This window comes from Ambystoma mexicanum, chromosome 3p, assembly GCF_040938575.1.
Source record: "Ambystoma mexicanum isolate Mex_15411 chromosome 3p, UKY_AmexF1_1, whole genome shotgun sequence".
Taxonomy (NCBI): Eukaryota; Metazoa; Chordata; class Amphibia; order Caudata; family Ambystomatidae; genus Ambystoma; species Ambystoma mexicanum.
In genome coordinates this window covers 1,089,097,770-1,089,119,953 of record NC_090925.1, presented here as the reverse complement: position 1 = coordinate 1,089,119,953, position 22,184 = coordinate 1,089,097,770, and positions in this window count along the sequence as shown.

Genomic DNA, 22,184 nt, shown 5'->3' with positions numbered 1-22,184 from the left:
CGAATCAACTTTCTTGACAGCTTTCAATTCCACCCAACTTGAGTAATAATCAATCATAACTATCAAAAACCTTTTCTCCCCTAGTAGTCTTGCATATGGTCCCACAATGTCAATACCTAACTTCATCCAGGGAGCCTCTCCTTTATCTATGACAACAGGCTCCGACTTGAAACTTTTACAACCTTTATCACTGTTTTGGCAAGGCCAGCAGTTTCTAACAAATCTTTCAATTAAAAGATCCATTCCTGGCCACCAGTATACACACCGTACATTACTTTTAGTCCCCGTAATGCCTGGATGACCTTGATGTGCTTTTTCTATGAGCTCCTCATACAACACTTTCGGAGGTATCAACTTCCTCCCCCTCATCAAAAATCCTTCTTCCATGGACAATTCATCTTTCACTTCCCAAAACTTCATACATTCTCCATCAACTGATCTCTTTTCTGGCCAACCCAACATTGTAAAATCTGCAATTTGTTGTAGTGTTATGTCTTTAGTGATCTCATCCAGCCACTTTTCCTTAGAGGTCACTTCAAGAACAACCGCCACCATTTCTTCATTACTTTCTGACTCTAAATCCATATTCTTTAACGGTAACCGTGACAAGTAGTCTGCAATAACATTTCTCTTACCTGGAACATACTTTGTCACAAAATGATAATCCTGTAATTTGATGCTTAATCTAGCCAACCTAGGTGATGCTTTACACATTCCTTTCACAGTCAAAACCTCAATGAGTGGCTTGTGGTCTGTTTGTATGATAAATTTGCAACCCCACAGATACTTTCTAAAATAGTTTACAGCCCATGAGCATGCCAATAGCTCTTTTTCAATTACAGAATACCTGCTTTCTGTGTCTGAAATCGCTCTGGAGGCATAGCAGATTGTCTTCTCTTTGCCGCCTTCATCAATTTGGGATAACACTGCTCCTAGACCATTTCCACTAGCATCCACTGTAACCTTGGTCAATCTCCCGAAAACATACCCACCCAATTCTGTGGAATTGCAGATTTGCCTCTTGATGCAATTCACTGCTTCATCACATTCATTACTCCACACAAATTTGGCCTCCTTCTTTAACAATTTCCTTAATGGTTCTGTTACATTTGCAAATTTCTCAACAAACTTGTTATAATAATTGCAAAGTCCTAGGAATGATCTAAGCTCATCCTTATTACTGGGATTGGGAGAATCCCTGATTGCTTTCATAGCATCACTCTTTGGTTTATATCCCTTGCCATTAACCGTGTGTCCCAAATAATCAACTTCATTCATGCCAAACTTGCATTTACTCTTTTCAATTTTCAAACCCACACTCTCCAACTTCAACAAAACATTCTTTAACCGCATGTCATGTTCTTCTCAACCTCTGCCAAATACAATGATGTCGTCTTGATATACAAATATCCCTTTCAACCCCTTCAGCATATGTTCCATGACCCTTTGAAATACAGCTGGCGCAGACGCTAACCCAAACGGCATGCGCTTGTATCTATATAACCCATGTGGGGTAACAAATGCTGTGATGTCCCTACAGTCTTCTGTCAGAGATATTTGATGGTATGCGCTAGAGAGATCCAGAGTAGAAAACACATTTGCACTACCCATGCGATTCAGCATTTCCGATATTACAGGAAGCGGAAAAATGTCAACTATGACGTTCTTATTCACATCTCTAAGGTCTACACAAATTCTAAGTTTCCCATTTTTCTTCATCACAACCACAATGGGGCTTGCCCACTCCGACGATTCAATCTTTTCTATCACTCCTTCTGCTTCCAACCTCGCCAATTCCTGTTCAACCTTGTCCGCTATGCCAAAAGGTATGGGTCTGGACTTCACATGTCTGACAGGTACAGCTCCTTCCTTCAAGCAAATCCTATGCAAAAAGTCCTTTAATAGTCCCATTTTCTTCTGTTGTGTACCTTTCACAATCTTAACTTCTTCTCTCCGCTTGTGACTAGTATTGACAACGAAGACTTGTTCATTTTCACAGGGATCTAACCTGATCCGCAGACCAGCTTCATCTCTCCAGTCAATGATGTTAACTCCTTTTTCTGCAACGTAGATCTTCACTTCTGCTCGCCTGTCCTTAAATTGTACAATACTTGAAAACCAGCCAATCATCTTGATCTTTGACCCTTCAAATCCACCAGAGTTTTTTATATTTGGTTCATTGAGTTTGCTTTTAAGACCACATGCCAATAGATTCTTCCAAGTTTTCTTTGTGATGATCGTCCATGGTGAACAACTGTCTACCTTTACTTTGAGTTTCCAATTGTCAATTATTATGACACAACTCGGGCATTTGAACTCTCCCTCAGGTGGTTCACGGATGGTGAATACTCTTTCTTCATCCGATTCTTCATCTTCGTCTTGTATTTTATGTCTGCATGTGACAGCGAAGTGTCCCTTAACTCCACAATTCCCACACTTTTGTCCTATTGCAGGACAATGTTTGGCATAAGCAAAATGTCCTAACCTTCCACAATTATAGCATCTGTCGCCTTCTTTAGATTGTGCGGTACTCGGCTTGGGTTCGGCTTTCACTCACCCTTTCCCTCTGACTGAGTGTCCTTTGTTCTCAAATCCCCTAGACCTATTACTCTTGACAGCATAGTTTTCTGCTCGTTCTCTCATCCTCAGTGCGTTGACCATGCCTTGTTCTCCCGAGTCTAGTGAGGATTTGTCATTCTGTTGCTGCATATTCAGAACAGCCTCCTGTTTTTTATTTTTCATTTCTTTGGAGCACAAATGGCTGTGTTCTATTTGTTTGGCAATGGCCATAGTTTCTGGCAAAGATGGGTTTCCTACTATCCATAGTCTGTCCTGGACCAAACTATCCTTTGCGTGTATGATAATCTGATCCCTTAGAAGTTCATCCAGGGTGATCCCATTGCTAAAGCGACATGTGCGTGACAACACTCTTAAAGCCGATACATGATCTTCGATATATTCGTGCTCCTTTTGAGTCCTGGTGTAGAAATTATACCTGTTTATAGCTACATTAGTCTCAGGGATATAATATTTTTCTAGCTGTTTTATAGCTTTTTCATGTTCATCAGCATCTCCAGCTTCATCTACTGGCAACTCCGGTAACTCTCTGTATTTTCTTTGTCCTTCCAACCCCAAAGCGTGAAGCAGCAGCAATTTCTTCTTATGGGGGGTTAGACCTTCCTGGTCAACTGTTTGGACATAGTTTAGCCAAAATTCCTTCCATTCCAACCAATTGACAACAGGTTGTCCAGCAGTTGGAAGGAAATTTGCTGGGGGTTGTATGTTAATGCTTTGCATTACTCTGTATAACTATGTCCGTGTTAGATGAGGTTTCAATGAAATTGCTCCAATTTCAGTGTTCACTACTCCCTAGAATTGTTCAAATTCCACCTTTTTTTATTTTTTTTTATAGACAAGTACTGTGTGTCAAAAATACTGTGAAGAGGATGAGGAGACTATTGTTCACTCCTCATTCTGCCTGACTCCAGGAGGAACGGATCACATGATCTGTGAGGCGGGTCCCCTTCTTCAATACACCAGAAACACAGTGTTTATCCGTGTTATTGTTGGCCCTGCAGCCAATCAGATCAGCTTGAAACTAAAAAAACAAAAAAAAACGGCACAAACCAACGCGATTTCAAGCGTCGATTCGGAGCTCTCTCTCTCCCAATACAGCACAAGCCAACGCAACGTTGTGCAACGGCTCGGAGCGCCCGCTCTCGGTTCCTGCTCTCCGAGGTCTTTGTGGGTCCTCAGGACGCCGCCAATCCTCGTCGCCAAATGAGGTATGGCAAAGGGACAGTGTATTTGTAAATAAAAGGGTTTATTTACTTGTGTCGATCCAGCGCCCTGCACTGCCGCTCACACTCTATGTCTCTCTCCTCACTAACCCTCCCGATAGAATCTCCTTTCAAGCCTAAACATTCCTAACCTCGCTCCAGGCAGGGACGTCGTAGCTAGGAGACAACCATCATATAATGTGAAGATGGAATACTACAGAGTGTGGGGTGAAGGTGGAGGTAAAAGCAGTGACTGACACTCGCTTCATAGGTCGGATGACACTGAAAGTGGCTGACAGTGCTGGGAGTGACCCGGATAGAGGGCCAAGGGGACCCAGGTGAGAGGAGAGAGTGGTCATACCAGGGGAGGGGGGTGGTGACCAGATTAGAGATAGGGATGTCACCAGAAATGAGGGCGTCCAGGGGTGACAGGTCTGTTACTGTTGGGTATGTAACTGTACCATTTTCCCAATAGATCATGGGTGTGTGATAGCATACTGTTTTGTCTGTTCAGCAGGAAATAAGATTAGTACTTCTGCGGGAGTCCAATTGTTGTGTCCTGACTTGAAAGGAATATTGGGGTCCTTCATTGAGCTGTTGTCTGGCCAGTGTAGTAACCAATTTACATAGTAGTGTATGTGGTCTAGCTAGGTGAACTGGGGATCCATCATGGACCTCTGTAAGCAAGATGGTTCAATGGATGTTATGTCAGTGAGGGGTCGAGGCACAGATAAGTGGGGGTACTGGGACGAAGGTGGACTTGTGGGCACTAGCATAGCGGGGGCTGCCGAAGCCCCCGTGGTGCGGGAGGAGCCGCCATGCCATGTCCCACAAATCCAATGTCCTTGGGGAGGGTCCAGCCTCCAGAGCATCTGAAAAGCGTTCCAGTTGCACAGCAGGATGAAATATCCATTCCCGTTGTGAAACCGGAACATTTCTTTGTAAATGGAGGCGACCCTTTGTGCATGAAAGGATCAGGATGGAACAAGGAAGCAGGGAATGGAGAGCCCCATGCTTGCTGATTCCTGTTGGCGTGCTGCAGCTCAGTGAGCCAGATGCATGCCTTGTAGTGGAGTTTTGTAATGTGTATGTATGTGCGTGCGTGCATGCAACAAGAGTGTTTTTATGTGTATGATGGCTGTGTTTATGTAGGCATGCATGTAGGGTGAATTATGCCGACTATGTGATTGAGTGAGAGTATGCTATGTGGTGGTTGCATGCGTGCGTCCCTGCAGATGGCAAAGTTATGTAGTTTGTCCAGGATCACAGAATTGAGTAAAATGGCGAAGTTAGGATTAGAACTCGGCCCCAATTATCCACAGCCGAGTATGGAAATGCTAACAATTGTATTGCTTCCCATAGGTGAACATGCTGAGCCAAATGTACCCGTGATTCCAAGGCAGACTAAAGGACACCACTCCTGATAGTTACTCTTTGCAAGGAAAACTGGCATAGAAGCAATTATTATCACATTTATAATCAAAATATGAATGCATTTATTATATATAGAGCGTTACTCCACGGACCATGTGCATGTTTGGAAAACTATTCTAACAACAAGCCTATTTACTAGGTGTAACGTGTTCTCTGTTTACATATGACATTGTTGTAGTGTATCTCTGAGTGCTGGTGATATCTGACCTGGAATGCTGTGATGTCAGTGGGTGTAGAGTGCTTATGTGTTATGTTCTGACAGGGATTCCAACAATTACAGTTGGAGGGTGTAAGCTTGCAGGGAGGAGCGTGCCGTTGTCTTCCTGGCATATATCTACCAATAAACCTTCAAGTAACTTACCTGCTGGTCCAGGTGCTGGTTTCTGGTACCACGTTATTTCACTGGCGACGAGGATGGGATCCTGTCGAGAAGGGGGCAGCAGTTGAGTCCAGGAACATCGCCCTCCATGTACCCACGGCCCATGGGTGATGCCAGTTATGTCTGCTCTTGGTTTCCCGAGCTGGGGACAGCGTCTCAGCAGGCCAGGTGGTGCTGAGCTGGAGTGTCTAGGTGTTGAGGAGCGGAGCTGAGCTGCAAATAATGCTGGGTGCAGAGCAAGGGGCTACTGTGGTGATGGTGCCTCTTTGAAGTCCCTGTGTGTTCAGGGCGCTAGTTCATCATGCTTCCTGGAGGGGAGGATGCACAGGTCAGTGTGCAGAAGGGGAGCGTGCCCTTGGTGGGTGTTCCAGCACTAAGTTGTGCTTCAGCAGCGTGCGCCCATTCATGCTAGCGGTGCTTGAGGGCGGCTGGAGTTGCTGGCTGGAGTGCAGAAGCTGTGTCCTGGATTATGTTGTGCCAATGGCCAGAGGGAACCTGGACCAGACTGGTGAGGCAATGCGGGTGCAAGGATGAAGTTGGCCGGTGGCGGCCAGAGGCCGGGAAGTGTCCAGAGGTTGAGGAGTGCTGCGGCGTATGGCTGTGATTGGACCCGTGGCTAGGAAGCAGCCGTGTTAAGGCTGCAGTTGAGTACTGGCAGCAGTGAAAGGCGTCAGGGTGGAAGTTCCCCGGCGTCATGGACTGTGAAGACGTTGTCGTGATGGGCGGGCTGTGGAGATGTGCCCTCTACGGCACCGCAGGCAGAGTGATGATGTCAGTCTGCTGTTGCGATGCGTTCCAGCGTGTGCGACTGGAACACGGAAGTGAATTGGAATGCTCTGCGTGTGCAACGTTCTGTCACAAAGCACACTTTGGAGCACAGTCTCACGTTAGGAGCAGTATTACGTGTGACTGTTCCGGAGATCCGACCTATAGGTCAGTCAAGAGTGATGGGACTGGCAAGATTTGTTCACTAGCTAAGACGAAGTGCGGATCGGCTGGGAAGGTATTGATCCCAGTAGTGGTGCGTCTGGGGAACCAGGAAATGGCATCCAGTGGAAGTGCAGACTTTTGTTTGGGGCACATGACTAGGAGGGATTTGAGGACTGCATGCATTTTTGGTTTGTTGGACAGGCATCTATATACGGACACCCGTATATAGTATATATGCCTGCTGCAGGGCGGGCTTGGGAATGTTTGAGGAGTGGAGTGGAGATTCATTCCTGGCAGCAGCACCTCGATAGGAGAAGTGTTCGCGTCTTGGCGGAACTCTAGTGAGCCAATATGTGTGTGAAGGCCGGCGTGTATGGTGTCTTGTCTTGGTGTTGTGGCCTTTGTTAGTATGGGTTTGATATGTGAGTGTTGGTCTAGTGTGATTGTGTATGTAAGCATTGTGGCCCGTGTGGTATATTGCAAGTGATGGTGTTTCTTGTACTGCTAACATGAGATTTTCTTTGCAGGTGGCTTTTGGGCTTTAACCCGGATTCGTGGGTGGTCGGACTCGTGGGCGGCGGGTTCTATTTTCAGTGTGTTGCGTTTGAGTTTTTGTTTTTTTAAAAGAAAAACGTAACAAGTATTGTGACTTGATTGTCTTTGCAAGTGGGGCCTAATTGATCTCTCCGACTTGGACTCGGGGGTGAGTTTCTGACTCGTGGGTTGCAGGTCCATCTTTTGTAATTTTCCTACACGGAGAACTGCATTACTTTTTTCGTTGTCCAGTGAGACACTGTGCTATGCTTAAATGTATCTTCTGTGTCGTGCGTGGCATGAGTTGTGCGTGGTGTGGTGAGGGGGCATTGTAGATGATACCTATTCGGGTTCTGGTGTGTGGTGTTAGCCTTACATGATTAAGGGGTCCCACATCGTGGTATGGCAGTGAGGTTGTACTGCAGTTGGTGCAGTCAGGCAGGGGCTTGGGGCCCCGAGGAGTTGGTGTGTAGTGTTTTGGGAAGCAATTGTAGGGTACTGCAGTGAAATTTGGTGGTGGTTGTTAGTGCTTGTTATAGAAAATTGGATGGTGCCAGGGTTCCCATTTCCTTATTTGTTAGTTGCTGCTCTAGTGGACAGTGCCTTCTAGGTATATTAGTGGTGTCCATTTGGGGTCTGGTGTGTTGGTGCATTTACATGCTGGCCACACGTACATGAGGGGGATTCTTCTGGGTGGAAGTATTAGAGTGTTTTAGTGTATCTCTGAGTGCTGGTGACATCACTGACCTGGAATGCTGTGATGTCAGTGGGTGTAGAGTGCTTATGTGTTATGTTCTGAACAGGGGTTCCAACAGTTACAGTTGGAGAGTGTAAGCTGGCATGGAGGGACGTGCCAGTGTCTTCCTGGCATATGCCTACCAATAAACCTAGAAGTAACGTATCTGCTGGTCCGGGTGTTGGCTTCTGGTACCACGTTATTTCAGACATCAACTGTGCCATTTAGTGAAGTGGCTGCGCTATGTGGTTAGTTAACACGTGTTAATCATTTTGTCACCATGTGCTGCCCGACAGTGCTTGGAATGGAACAGAAGTGCAGACAAAGTCCCTCGCACAGCACACACTTTCAGAACCACTCTGTGCACTTCATATATGTAGTTGATAGTAACCCATCTATAATAATATATATGTTGTCCTCTCAAACAAACCCTTTTGACGTGGGTTGGCCTGGAATAAAGAATCAAAACAACCTCTTACCAGGCACAGATGTAAATCGCATTTCATGACTTTTATGACAAACTGTTTGAGTAATAAATAATTTTACATATACCATCAGTTAATTTAGTGCTTCATGCTGCCCCCGCCTCCCCTGCTTCTAGGAGCCTCATTACGACCCAGGCGTTAACGATGGCGCTATTAGCGCCATGGTTGACGCCAGTATTTTACCGATTCCGACATGGTGAATGGCGGAATTACCGCCCCATTCCAAGGTTGGCAGGGCGGTAATTTCCCATTCACCATTGGCCCTTCCCCATTCCCATTTTTGTCCCCATAGGGCTCAATGGAAATGGGGAAGGCAGTAGTTACGGTACCGCAAATTGCGGTACCGTAATTACCTCTGAGGTCCCTATGCGGCTCCAATCCTTAACCACTGGTAAAACCAGCCGTTAAGGTAGGGACCCGCAAAGGAACCTCGTAATTAGGCGTTAAGGGGTTAACGGCGCCGCCACCTTTTACGGCGCTGTTAACCCCTTACCGCCTGGGTCGTAATGAGGCCCTAAGTGTTGTGATAATTATTATTATTACCTAATATAATGTTACTTAATTTTCCAACCTCGGAAGGATTAAGGGATGTGTTGGCATAGGCAGGATTTGAGGCTTGCCCCACGTGAGTGCTTAACACATGAGCTATCAACCCAGCAATAGTACCCAGGGGCTCAATTCGGGGATCATTTGTTGCCAATTGTCTAATTTAAAGGTCATGAGATCAGTCAAATCTGTCAATATTGGCACCTGCAAAGTGCCCTAAGTCTTTGAACTGTCCTACATTGGCCCACAAAACTAGCCTCCACGACAGTAGATGGCATTTGTGTGACTAGCTGCGTCTTGCAAATATGCCCGGGCTACGCTCCTTAATCTTTATTTTGCTTGCTTTGTCTTCTTTTTAAATGCATTGTTGTTTGTGCCTTTTGAGCTGATGTAGGCGGTAGGGGGATTGTTTGCTCCAATGGCATTGCATCATGGATGTTTTCTTACATGTGAATTTTTGGGCAAAGTCAACTTGATGACTGTTATTACATGGATGAGGGGTGCTGGTTTGTAGCATAGGGAGGCAGACAAACTGGACATGTTCTTTCTTTGTCATGGCATTTATTACTCACTTTAGGGGCAAGCCCAACATGTTCTGTGTTCTTAAATGGCGGGGTTGGGGACACTAGTGCAGCCAGTAAGTAAATGTTTTCTTATTGTGGCATTGCATGTTTTACTGGTGTTAAAGGCAAAGTCAACATGATGAATGTTCTTACATATTGGTTGGAGGCACGTGCAGCCAAACACGGAAATGGTTCCTTACTGTATCATTCATGTTTTACTGGCATTGAGGGCAAAGTCAACATGAGTATACTTACATGGTGGTGTAGGGTTTGGGAAAGCAATTTGTTCAAAAGCAGTAATATGTAGAGGGGCAGGAGAGTTTTATTGGCATTAAGGGCAAAACTAACAAGATAATGCTCATCCATGCGGATACTGGCAGAGCCAGCATGAACATTTATTTGTTTATTTGTTGAACATTTATTTACACCGCACAAAATCCTCAGGTATCTAGGCGCTAGTTACAGAAGTGCTTGAACAAGAACATGTGATGTATAACATACTGTAGAGACTCTCCTCTTGTTGCGGGGACCTACATCAGACATGCATACAGTACATAGTAGGCGTAGGGATACATAATGGAAAGCCTCTCCTCTTGTTGCAGGGAGCTACATCACACATGCATACAGGACAAAATAGGCGTAAGGATACATACGTTAGAGACTGTCTTGTTGCAGGTATCTACATCAGACATGCATAAAGGACAAAGTAGGCGTAGGGATACATACTGGAAAGCCTCTCCTCTTGTTGCAGAAAGCTACATCAGACATGCATGCAGGACATGATAAGCAAAGTTATACAGAATTAACGGGCCTCCCCTCTAGTTACGGGGAGCTACATCAACCTTGCATAAGAAGGACCTGGTTATAGGTGTGCCAATGGTGAAGTGGCCAGTACCTACAGAGAGACTTGTCCGCTCACAGGCAATAGTTTGGTATTAACATGGTGTGACAATGCCGCACGTGAAGGACTGCTTAAATTGTACATGAGAACAGCTTTGATATCAGATTGTATTCAAGAAAGCACGGATCACAATGGCGTGAATGGAGGGAATACAGTTATAGAAAGCATAAGATTCAGGTTACTGGCATGGAGGACCAGATGAGATGCAGAATCAGAGTGAAAGTAGCAAATAAATGTTCATGTTACAGGTAGCGTGGAGGGTCCGTATAGTGAGGGTAAACCCTCAATGTGTCGTCGTGCCTGAGTAGGTGGCCTGAAAAGGCAGAAGTGGAAAGAAAGGCACAAATGGAATATGGGTCTCGTCTTGGTGAGAGAGACTGAACATGGCTGGTGTACAAAGTTTCTCGGCGGTAGTTTGTTCGTCGACAAGTAGGTTCAAACAACAGGGGGATCAGGGTCAGAGGGACGGGATGAGGCGTACCAGGGATAGGGGAGCAGACTTTGTAGAAACACGACTGGGTAGCGATCTATGCATGGCGTACTGGTAGCCAGGGCAGAGTCAGTTAGAGGCACGGAGGCCCACCGTAGTGGACAGTAGAGGAAGATGTTGCAGTCAGAAAGAAGTATGGGCAATTACTCTCTTACCTTCTGCAGACCGGGTGACAAACTTAGGTTGGAGCGGTGATGCGACCGCTAGTCAGGCAGGCGTGGATCGATGGGATACCCTCCAGGTCCCAGACAGGTCAAGACAGGGTTAATTTTGAGCCTTAGTGAGAGCCTTGGTGTAAGGCCAGCTCCACCGTAAGAAACATGTTTTCTTATGGTATCATAACTGTGCATAGTATTACTTGCAAAACACAGAGTTGGTGAGTACATTTGGGTGTCAGGGCTCAGGAGCCAGGCACAGCCCCCTTGTTTCTATCCTAGGTAAAAGATTTAAGGTTTGATTAAAACACATACTTCCATCTTTCGCCTAGTGCAGTGCGAGGCATTTCCCTGCAGCAACATGATCATCATGCACATTGCACATGCTTTGCAGTTGTTGCTGAACTTGGGGGACGGTGGAGGGCCCTCAGCATGGCTCGCAGGGGCGCCCCCACAGTTTGTGTTGCACCACTGATTGTGGGTGCTGCTTTGATGTAGGGGGTTGAGGTGCAGATCAGCAGAGGTGCTGGAACAAGAGTGGACTTGTGTGTGCTGCCTTGATGTAGGGGGCTGAGGCACAGATCACTGTGTATTACTGGGGTGAGGGTGGACTTGTGGGTGCTGCCTTGATGTAGGGTGCCAGGGCACAGTTCAGTGGGGGCACTGGTAAGACGGGTGACTGTGGGTGATGCCTTATGTTAGAGGGCCACGGTGCAGTTCAGTGGAGGTATGTGGGTGCTGCCATTAAGTGGGGGGCCAGGGCACAGTTCAGTGGGGGTACTGGGATGAGTGCTGACTTGTGAGTGCTGCCTTAACTTAGAAGGCCGGGTGCAGTTTAGTGAGTGTACGTGAGTGCTGACTTAATGTATGAGGCCGGGGTGAAATTTAGTGGGGTTACGTTGTTGCTACCTTAATGTAGGAGGCCAGGGTGCAGTTTAGTGGGTGTACTTGGGTGCTGTCTTAATGTATGGGGTTGGGGTGCAGTTTAGTGGGGGTACATGGGTGTTGGCTAATGTAGGGTGCTGGGGCACAGTTTAGTGAGGGTACGTGGGTGCTGCCTTCATCTAGGGTTCCAGGGTACAGTTAAGTGAGGCTGCTGGGACAAAGACTTGTCGGTCTCAGGAGAGGAGTAGAAGTAATGGTGATTGCTGGTAAGTAATCCTTGATTAATCATTTTCCAGGAGTCCGGCCCAAAGGTTGTTCGACAGCGTTATGTTCTGTCGGTAATGGGGGCGTGTTCTGCGTGTTCCAGGCGATACTCAGTTTTCTTTGCGCTGCAGGTTTCTGCTCACATTTAATTCCATGAATCAGCTCACTGTGCTATTTATTTCGTCTGTGCAATCTTCTTGCTCGCGCTAACTATTTAGCTTGGACTTAGCACTTTTTTGTAAATTAGGCCCAATGTTTCCTCTTCTACTCAAAACTAAGAGTGTAATTTTAGACAAGAGGAGATGACAGAGGAAGTCAGCTCTCACGGGAGTTATGTGTCAGGGTATGGGTCTGTGTGCATAGATAGTCCCAAGTGTGCAGGCGCCCCATGGCAATTATTTATGCAGACTTTATTTCAGAGAGCATAGCTGAGAACGGTTATTGTTAATCGATTTTTCATGCCACAATGTGTTTCTCTGATTTATTTTTGCATTGTTTGTGAGCTAATTAGAGCAATGTATGGCAATTGTAGGGAATGTTGATAAAATATCAATAATTTTGTAGAGAGTTGGGATTTGTGTCAGGCAAATGTGGACTGATTGCTTCAATTTGATGGGCTAAAGAGGCATGGGCTCTAGTACTATTGGTCAATTTCAGAGAGATTTTGGAGTGATTCGTTTTGCCCATTTCAAGGGGATTCTGTGACTAGTAATATCTTTTTCTTTGGGAATGGACAGTCAAAGGATTACAGATTTGATACACTGTGGTTGCTAAATGTGCATGGGCAAAGGTGCAGTTCTGTGAATAATCTGCAAGGTTGCGGGACTGCCGTCACCAGGACGCTTTAGATAATAATGAATATTTTGTTTTTATTTATTTTTTTATTACTTGGATTAATTGTATTACAATTTTTGCAAGGGGATCACTTTACATTCAGTTCTCCAAAATATAAAATTATGAATAATGTTAAATATTCCATGCCAACTTGGATCACAAGGCATCCTGTCCAGTCCAGTCTTTGCTGCCAAACTCTGGAACTCACTTCCTATTTCCCTGAGGACCGAACCGTCTGCCTCTTCATTTAAACGTAAAGTCAAGTTATGGCTGATTACCCAAGAAGTCTAACTATCTATTACCTACCTGCCTGCATAATACTGTGACTTCTTATATGCCTCTGGGCAAACCTGTTTGTATAGACTTCCACCATCTATTGATGTGTAAAACTGTCAATGTATGCACACTGTCACTGCAACCTGAGATATGTGCCCAGATGTAAATTGTGTAAATCTTTTGTTGTATGTATACCATGACTGCTTCCCAAGATATGCGCCCAGATGCCTTCGGCCAGGCGCGCTTTACAAATAAATAAAATACAAAATACAAATCATATGCTGCACCTCTTTTACATCACCTGAGGGACCATTTTCTATCTCCCGTAAAAGCAAAACAAGATCCTTTTTACATGAAAAAATACAAAGTCTAAGAGAAAGGTGCTTTGAACAATAAAAAAAAAGGAAAAGAGCTATATTGAGGACTTTGTTCTCCAGACAGGGCCACAAAATAATTCGAAAAAGTACTGAAAAGCATTCATTTTCAATTTTGCTTGTGCGCATGTAAAGAGACAGCAAATGATTTCTATGGAAGACTTCAAGAAGGCTTTTAGCCCCACCCCCTTTCCAAACTCCATTTCCGGAGGGGCAGCCATGCGCTCAGGCTGCTGATTTTCCTTGTGCCTTTTCCCTTTTAAAGTGCTTGTGGCGTTTGTGTCTAATTGAGTTTAGGGCGGATGTTGTGTCCCCCTAGTCCCCTATTTGAAGTGCAAAGAAAATGTTCAACGTTTTTGTTGAACTGCAAATATGTACGTTGGGCTACACATTTGATGCATGTCTTCATCAAATTTGACTGTGGAGCAAAATAAATCGTTCTAAGAGTAGAACCTAGATATAGTGAGCCAGCAATATTTTTCATATGGTATTAAAATGTGTCATCTAAGTGTTGCTGGCCTATAGATATTCCGGGGGGGCAATTTCTTTTGCTCTGGAGTGTTAGTCTCTAGTTCCCACTGGAGACCGGATCTTGCCCTTTTGCTTGAATTCATCATATGTGACTCCATCACACAGGCTCTGGGGTGCGTCTGCGGCTTGAAATGAGTACCCCTTTTTCAGCAGCATCTCGAGCTGTCCCAGTCCGGAAGTGAAATAACCAAAAAGTCGAAGACCGATTCATATTGCTTCCTTGAATTCTTGTATTTGTGAGCTGTTTAGGAATGCAAACTGACACAGGCTAACAAGGCCAGAACTTTCTGAACATTACTTGGGAGCTCGGATTCAGTATATGTCTGCAAAAATTTGGGAAGAAACGTGTGCAGTGGACTGCATTTCTAAGTTTGCAATGTTTACAAAATGCAGTTATTTTGCATGCATATTCCTCCTGTGCTGGAAACATGCACACCTGTATATATGGGAGCAGGGGTGGACTGGCAACCAAAAGAGGCCATGGAAATCATTTTCAAAGTGGCCCCATAGTACACATTTTCAGCAAGCCATTTAGAAATAACATGCAAAAAAAGTCCAATGTGCAGAGGCCTACCGGGAAACATACAGAGTTCCCAATAGGCCAGGCCACCCCATAATGGGAGAGGCAGAACATGCAAGGAGAGATGAGGGAAGGGAAGGCAGTTAGGAGGGTTCATTTCTTTGGGCAGATTCACATACATGTAGATCGCCAGATGTTGCTGCAGAACCTGAAATCATATTCATGCTTTTCCCATCCGAATCTTGTATCCTGGCTTGCAACAGTGGGCATCATTACGGTAACCGAGCCGGAAAAAACGGCAGGTTACTGCCAGACTCGTATTACCATTCCGTCTCCGTGATTCCCGGAATTACCGGGGCATTACGACCCCAGTGACCCGGGAATTCCGAAGGCGGAATTCGGTAAATCCCCATTCCCATGGAGTCCCATAGGACTCCATGGGAATGGGGAAGTGGAAACACCGGCACCATGTTGTAATGGTGCCGGTGTTTCCACGTCCGCCTGCAGGCGGGTGGTGTTAAACCCGCCAGGTCAGACCTGGTGGGAGTGACACGTACTGCCTGCAGAACTCGAGATCAGCTGGTCCGGAAAGAACGGTGGTGGCAGATTTAGCACCACCGTTCTTTCTGGACCGGCTGACTCATAATGGGGCCCATTATGTGTTACTATTGACTTCTTCAATTGTATTCGCTCTCCCCTCTTGCTTCTCCACTCTTTTTGACTGCTTACTCTCTGTTCTCTCCTCCTCTCCCTTTCTCCCTTTTCCTATCTCCTCCCCTTACTTTCTTCTATGCACTTACTCTATCAGAATTGTCCCTGGACCTAGTATTATAGCAACCTCGTCTGTCTCCTCACCTCTCCCCTTACTTGTCCCCTCTTCCCTCTCAGCACTATGTGAAATGTCATCAGGACTAGTACAATAGTCGCTTGTTTTGTTCCTCCCCTCCCTTTCTTCACCCCTCCCCCTCACCTTTTCTTTTTCTCCGGCTCTACCAGAAATGTCGTCAGGCCTAGTACGGTAGTTGCCTGTCTGTTTCCATTTCCTTCCCACTCTCCCCCTCCCTTCCTCATCTATGTCTTAGCTCTTGCACTATCTGAAATGTCGTAAGGCCGAGTACAATAGTTAATTTCACATCCTTACTGTTCATGGCCTGTAAGAATGTCATTTTATTTTCCCTTGTTCCCTCCCTTGACTTGAAGCTCTTTGAAAAACATTGTGTATAGGCGCTATATAGATAAACTATCATATCATATGTTCAATATCAGGCAGGATTCATTCTGCTTTTCATCTGCCACACAGTCGATTTAGTAAGATGATAACAACCTTTACACTGCAATGCCGACAGCCTATAAAAGCACTTTACTTGTGGGATACACAAAATAAAACAATCCCATTAAATAAATACATCTCCCTGCCCTAGGCCCTCATGCGTGTGGCGCATATCCACCCTGCAGTGAAAGTCCGGCTACTGACGTAGTAGCCTCTTATATCATTAGTGTGGTGTTAATACAGAAACGTAGCTTGCACCAAAAGCGGGACTTGAACACCAAATGTTGCGCTTGGAAGGGCTCTCTGGTGCTTTTATGCTGCGCCCCACCACTCGAAAAGGGGCAGGGCCGCCTCCATGAAAGAAAAGGTCTCGGATATAAAAACTGCGGCAGTTACAGCCCCTGATTTGGACGGGAGAGTTTATAACTCACTTCCTACAACTCAGATAAACAATTCACTTTTACTGCACGCTGGCGAGCCACTTGTCAGTGTCTCCTGCCTTTGTGCCGCAGGATTTATTGTGTGCACTAGACTAGCTTTTATATTTGAATAGTAAATTATCGCCTGTGTGTTGCGTGGAGTTTGGTGCTGAGATGAAATATTGGATTTCACTTCCCATAAACATCCTGTTTTGTGGCCTGCAGACAACGAGGGAAAACACGGGTTTTGACAGTAAAGGGAAATGTTTGCTTACAAACATCAATGGGCGGCTCACTTTATGACTTGAGAAATAGCTTTGCAGGTCATTAAATACAGGGCTCAGTGATTTAACACTTCACTGGTCGCATACAAGTGGTGGCTACTGGGTTTGTGACCGGTCCAAGTATTAGCTAGTAACTATTAGGAGCACTTTTAGGAGCACTGATTATACCCAAATTGAACGTGTTTAGTCCACAAATAGGCGTCTAGGGGCTAGACTTCACGTCAGAGCTCAATGTTGCCTTCATAAGCCTCAGCTCAACATGTGTGTGGATTGTATGCCTCAACTCTACATCTCTCAACTCAAACGTTTCTTGTGACCACCTTATCATTTCCGATTCACAGCTGCTCCTGCCAAGTGAACCAAACTCTTTCCACTTCAATCCTGTACTCGTGTGCTGGTTTCCTTATATTGCTATGCCTACTAAAAAGTACCTCCATCAGTCTCCAATGCTTCAAACCCAGGCACAGTCCACATCTGGATCTGGCCAGTAGGCCCTTAGCTACAGCCAGTCAATCAGCCTAGAGTCGTGCATTGGGCTCTGGATGCTGTGCAGCCTCACCCCTCAGAGACAGTCCCAGCCTGTCTTTTAGGACCCCGGGTATGGTGACCTACCTTGCATACTGATATCCTTGTGCCTAAGGCCAGAAGTCGCGAGTACCCAGGGAAATGAGGGATTCATGTGTTTTAATCACCTCAATTTTCGCCATGGCTATTTTTAATGTGTTTCACTTTTTTGGGTGGCTTATAACTTAGACCTCTCTGGGTGAATCCTCACGAAACGTTTCAAAAGAAGTATATGGCCATGTCAGATCGATCTTGTAAAGTTTGGTGAGGTTTCATTAAGGGGTGGCAAGGGACCCAAAATGTGTGGTTTTTTCTGATAAATGTAATGAGAAAAAAAATGTGCTCATCTCTACAGCTCAAACCGCTGGATGGATTTTCACCTAATTTACAGCAGGAGCGGCGGCTTGGTCCTGAAAGCATGCTTTTGGAAATTTGCTATAAATCCATCCAGTCGTTTTTTTTAAAACTACCAAAAAGTAGGTAAAACCAAATTTGTGGTATCTGGGTTTGGTCCGCGGACAGGTTTCCGATTGGTCCAGTGGGCTGTGTGATGTCCGCTGACATCGGTTGTGCAAGCTGATTGGATGGTTAAAAGCGTGAGGTGCATTCAATTTTTGGAAACACCCACCATGTTGGATCTGTGGACAGCCGCAGGTGCGGTGGGGAATAAGCCTGCAAAACACATTTGGGTTATTTGGTGTTGGAAAGAGGGGCTGGGAAGGGTGGGGTAGTGGAAAAAAGATGCTATGGGTCTCTTTTTTTGTAGGTTGAAAAATGCGGGCAGGTGCTGGGCAGTTCGCGGACATCACAATGTTCGCAGACAGTGCCACGAACAGACGGCTTGGAAAAGACATTTGGGGTGGAATCGTACAAAAATGTCGACCTGAGAATTGCAACGGCTGAAAATCTATGTGGTGCAAAGAGAGTTTCATTAAAAGAAAAAGTCAGCATTTTCGGCCGTCACAATTATGTGTGGTCTCAGTGATCACATAGATCCATTTGGGGTTATTTGATGGCTGGAAAAGGGCATAGAAATGGTAGGGAAGGGGAATCAAGCTAATTTAGAGTTGTTTTTATAGTTGAAAAAAGGGTTGGGAAATGCTGCCGGGTCCGCAGTCAATTTCGGTGTGCTTGGACATCATTTTTATTGCAGGCGGTAAGAGTGAGTTTTATTAGTTGACCGTATATGATATATACTTATTATACAGTTAATTGTGTTGTGGTCAATGGCCAGATCCTGGGGGGCATGGTCAGAGGCCATGCCCCCCAGTATATGTGCATTGGGCACAATCACCACAGTAGTCAGAATCACAATACCTAAGTAGAACAAAATTGGGCCTTAATTTAATTAGCCTCACCAGTGGCTGTCGCACTACTATGAACATGCACAGGAACCTTACTGTCGATGGGCTTTGTCCTCTCAGTGTGCCAATTGCGTCCCTCAAAGCTCCACTCCCCGCCACAATGGCACGTCGGTAGCAGCAACGTAAGATGGCCCACAGAGGAGCCTTGCGCCTCCGGCATCTGTGTTGTGACATTACCAGCATATGGGGGAAGATCAAGGGAGATCTATCAGTGAGTGTCTGCTGGCCAGCAGCAGCCCCTGACATTGAGCCAATCCAGCCCAGAGGAATTTAACTGACATGATGAAGGAATGTGCCTAGAGGGAGGCAGAGAATCAACCTGCTTTCTTGGATCATTGCTGGTGTGAATAGACATTTGGATGACCCAATGTGGAGATGTTATATTGGTGGTTTTAATATAATTGCTTTGCAGGAGACATGAGCCTTGGATCCAGTTATGCTATACGTTTATCAGTCTTTTTGTATCCTGGCCTCTAGGGGTCTGAGAAGCAGGCCGAGGCGGGTGGGGGGGCCTGCTGATCTGGATCGACTCTGGGATGGGAGGGGAAGAGGGCCCAGACCTAAATTTTCTAAATTTGGTTTTTACTTTTTTACTATTCCTCTCAAATAATAGGATTGCACAATGAGATTCTGTTTTCATGTCTAGCACATTGAATTTTTCGTTTATGTATATATTCACTTTTATGCAATCTGCAGTGTGCTAACATTAATAATCAATTATCAAAAATATTATGGCTGGTGTAGTATTGATTTATTTATTTACTTTCAATCATGCATAAATATGATGTTGCTCGGGGCAGGAACAGGTACATTTGCCCCGACCAGAAAAGGTATCTCACTAAGTCCACAAATGCTTAAGGTGACGAGCATCTCTTCTTTCGCAGCAATTGTTGTGTTTTTTTGTGTTATTCAGTAGTCCGAGTGCCCAGCTGCTTCCCCAAAAAAAGGCACCCCAACTCCTTTAGCGGTTATGATGAAGGAATGTGCCTAGAGGGAGGCAGAGAATCAACCTGCTTTCTTGGAACATTGCTGGTGTGAATAGACATTTGGATGACCCAATGTGGACATGTTTTATTGGTGGTTTTAATATAATTGCTTTGCAGGAGACATGAGCCTTGGATCCAGTTATGTTATACGTTTATCAGTCTTTTTGCATCCTGGCCTCCAGGGGTCTGAGAAGCAGGCCGAGGCGGGGGGGCCTGCTGATCTGGATCAACTCAGGGCTGGGAGGTGAAGAGGGCCCAGAACTTGCCCCTGGATGTGCTCATGTTCTACATCATAGCTTACATAAAAGTTTCAGACTTAATGGCAGTTTTGGCACCTACCACTTACAAATTTAGATGAAGTGACAGAAAGGCTGCGTCGTACACTCACTCAGAGGCTGACCTGAGTAGCGGAAACATGTCTAACATTTTTGTTGAGTCTTTGGAATGGGCTCTTCCAAAAAATTAATTTAATTATATAAGACTGTTAAGGTTGACAAGTAGAAAATTCTTTAATTCACTAATGTAAAAAAACACAATTTGATGGTTTAGTTGATATATTCACTAAATCTCAAAACGTAAAATGGAAATGGTTTCAGAATGCTTCCTTCCGCCTTCTGTAGGTTACACCAGACAATTTAGTTGGATTTCACTAGTTTGTCTTGTAGATTCCTTTTAAGGGTTTCCTGTCGGTTTAGTATCACAAAAAGATTGTTTCTTATTCATCCACGTCAGACAATTTGGTTAAGGTTCACCAATCACCTGAGGGTTCCTGTTAAAGTTCCTGTTACTAGCTTTTCTCAAAATAGTTGGTAAATGTCCTTTAGTAGGAATGAACACTGAAAGTCCTTGAATGGTCTTCTAATTGGTAAATGTCCTTTAGTAGGAATGAGCACTGAAAGTCCTTTAAAAGTCCTCGACACGTGTTTCCCCCCTTATGGGTGTAAAGCGGTTCTTCAGTAGGAAGGTCCTATGATATCCAGGTTGTTGAGGTAATGATTGGCATTGGTTTTACAATGTGCGTATTTGTTTCTACTTAATGGTTCTGTAAGTTTGAGAATCCTAGATAAATTGTTGATAAGTCCCTGGATGGAACAAGGGCCGGAAGGTGAAAGAGATAGTCTATTGTTGGTGAGAATAATAGAGGACAATGCCCTAGAAAAGAAAGACACAGGTGTACGTAATGGTTACACGTTGTCATAGAAATTTACTATTGGAGTGATAGGTCAGAGACAGGTACAAAAAAAAAATATTAAAGGTAGTCACTTGTAATTTATTCAAGGAGATTCATGTTGGTATGGATAGTTTGCAAGTGTATTTGAAATGCATCCGCTTTAAATTCATAATATGCTTACATCATGGTTAGAACGCACGAAGTAGAGCCTGTTAGAGAAACAACAGAAAACATTCATATATTTGTGCAATTTAGTAAATAAAGGCTCACCAGAGTGTAGAGGAGCCATTGTCTAGATTATAATGGCTTTAAATTTACCATGCTCCGGATTTATCTTATGATGAGGAGCAGAAAGTTGCATAGTGCTGCTGTTGCCAACGATGGTCTGGTCGCCATGTTGGTTGTGCAAAAACGGCCCCTATTTAAAGTCGGCAGGGACGTCATCGCGTTGAAAAATGTAACACAGTGACGTCATACGTTTCGCGTGTCTTGGCATATTGAAAAGGGGAAAAGAAATGTCTGTGGTGTCAAAATGGACAAGCTCTCGCTCGCGCTAAATAATTGAGCCTGAAAATAAAATAATAAATGCACTTCTCATGAATGCAGGATTAGCTACCTGAGAATGGGGACAATATGGCAAAATGCATCAAGGCGGTGCCTGCATGTGTTCAAATGCTTGCAGGAGTGTCACATGATGCCATATTGAAGAACAAATCTAATGGTATGTCAAACATTTAGTTGATATAAAGATATAAGTAATGTGAACTACAAAAATGTGATTTACTGAACTTCTTTTGAGGAAAAAAGAAGCTTGTTGGATTTGCAATATGGACACTTGTCACTCAGGTTTGAATTCAGACCAAGAACTGTTTCATTTTTTACACTAATAGCAGATTCCCTTCCCCCATGGACAGAAATACAGGTTTTTGGTTAGTATGATTACTGCAACACCCATGCCCATAGCAAGGCCAAACTTTGCACCACCATATTATAATGGCTTAATTTTTTGATCACTCTTCCACTCATTTCACCATTTCCAGTAGCTACCACAGGTCTTTATTTAGACTACCCTGATTTCAACCATTATATTCTCCTACCAACACATTTGTGTCTGCAAGCATAATCATTTTGAAGCCACTTAGACTCAGTTAGCAATCTTCATGTCTAGGTATGTTAAGGTTGACACCACGCCTTATCTCTTTCAAATTTGATATTGAACTTGATGGGAAGTGACCCGCAATGTAGGACCTAAGACAAGCACCACTCAAGGTCCTCGGAAGAACACAAATTCTTCCAAAAAATTCTTCCTGCAACATATGCTGATGAACGCCAGTCCTCGCTATCAGTTTAATCAACAAGAGTCTTTTTGCCAACATAGCGACAAGAACTTTAGCCCTTGATCATCCTTCACCTGTCCCGAAGAAGGTCTTAATGTTAACATCTGAAGAATCCACTACAGGAGGTGGTTAATTCGACACCAAATAGGCCAAAATGCATCGACACTCAATCC